The sequence below is a fragment of the Corvus brachyrhynchos genome, unplaced genomic scaffold (genome assembly GCF_000691975.1).
Source record: "Corvus brachyrhynchos isolate BGI_N302 unplaced genomic scaffold, ASM69197v1 scaffold115, whole genome shotgun sequence".
Taxonomy (NCBI): domain Eukaryota; kingdom Metazoa; phylum Chordata; class Aves; order Passeriformes; family Corvidae; genus Corvus; species Corvus brachyrhynchos.
Window position 1 is genome coordinate 6392918 of NW_008239553.1, and position 1732 is coordinate 6394649.

General features: G+C 37.5%; 1 protein-coding gene across 1 annotated transcript in view; it reads left to right on the top strand.

Moving 5' to 3' along the window:
- The window catches only part of SPI1 (Spi-1 proto-oncogene), a 23877-nt gene that overhangs the window by 4995 nt on the left and 17150 nt on the right, over window positions 1–1732 (top strand). The window lies entirely within an intron of this gene.

Here is a 1732-nt window from a genome sequence, read left to right on the forward strand (position 1 = left end):
CTGCTGCACATGCAATTGAATGATGATTTGTCCCTTTTCCTTAGTCTTTCCCTTAGATAGCCTTTATTGTGTGTTATCATCTTCTCAAGATTTCCCCAAAGCAATTATCCACCACCAATGATTATCTTTGGAGCTTGTAGCCATGTGATGGATTTTCTCCTGAGGCTTTGAATATTCCATGGATCTGATTCCCAGATTGTGTATGTGCTGAAAGTCACGAAATTTTGGACAATCTTCCCAGTGCAATTTAATGATACACTAATACAGCACGTGGCTGCTACTAAGGATTTACCAAGGTACAAAGTAATTGCTGAAAGTGTTTTGTTGGGGGTTTTTTTGTATGTGCTCTAACATCTTAATCCTCAGAAAGGGACAATCTTTAAATCCCCAAATTCCAACAGAATGAGCTGAAGGAGTTAACCAGAAGAATTAAAGAAACCAGGGAAAAAAAAGTCCTTTCCTTTTGCTAGCTGCTTATCTACCACCTCCATCTGGTTTTTAGTAGCAGCTGCTACCTTAGGTTTCATGTTCTCAAGCAGTCTAGAGGAGTAAGAAAAAAAGAAGCTCTTCTGTATTTCTGTCATGCTGTCACCACAGCATAAACTTACAAAATGCAGATATTCCAAAAATGTGACAGGTTCATGGAAGGAGAGAAAGAATTTGTGACATAGAAATAGGCATATGAAATGTGAATGCAAAAAATATGCCCATCATGTAAGTTATCGTGTTATTTTAAATATTTGTTGTTCAAAGTTTGTTATGATGGAGTCATTAATAGAATTAAAATGTTTCTGTTAATACCTAGAAATACTAGAAATAATTTCCTTTCCAAAAAAAGCCAAGAAAGGTGGTTGAGTTCTCCTTTGCTGTTGACAATGCAAGAATTTGTTCACATTGGAAGGAAATACTGTAACAAACTTAACTGGACTAAGGTTTAACAAAACCCCATGAGAAACACCATCTTTCTCTAAGTCTTCATTCTGGAAATGAAGAAGAACGAACATTAAATGAAGCAACAAGATTGTGCACAACTAATAATAAACAACCTTTATTGCAACCACATAAGATCTTAATCAGTATTTGCATTGGAATACTAGGCCTGAGGAGGAAGAGAAGTAGGCAAGTTACCCTATGTCACCTGTTTTTGGAAGATAGAGAGGACTTAAATTCTACAGCTAAGCATCCAACAGGTCACAACTCACTATTTGCCCCACATTTGGACTTTTAAAGTCTTCACTGTGTATATCTAAAAGCCCTGTGTCGTTGATTTGAAGCAGCAAACGTTCAGAGTTCATCTTGGACAGAAACTGAGAAAGAAATTGGTTTTATGCCCTCTGTCAATGTCACTACCCTCGCACAGACTGCCACCATTTAGTCAGACCTTGTAGAAACAATCAGAATAATATGTTTAGGCAAGACAAGTTTCTGCTTTCTCTTTTGCATTGTGAGAATCATCATCATTATCGTCAAGAAAAGAAAATGTCTGTTATTACCAAAGAAAATATTTCACCTTTACTTGTGCCTGATATCCACAACAGCTCTAAAGCAGTATCCTCAGAAGGCTGGAGTATGGGATGCAAGGGATTTGTGTATTACAACAGGACAAGTTCTGCTACACAGGCTGGGTCTCTTTTCCACTGGGATTACTCTTTTTTCCTCCAAATCAGTGTCCGGTGTCACGCAGTTTATTTCTGCTGATTCAGTAATAACTTGAAGTCTCCCCTTTCTTTCC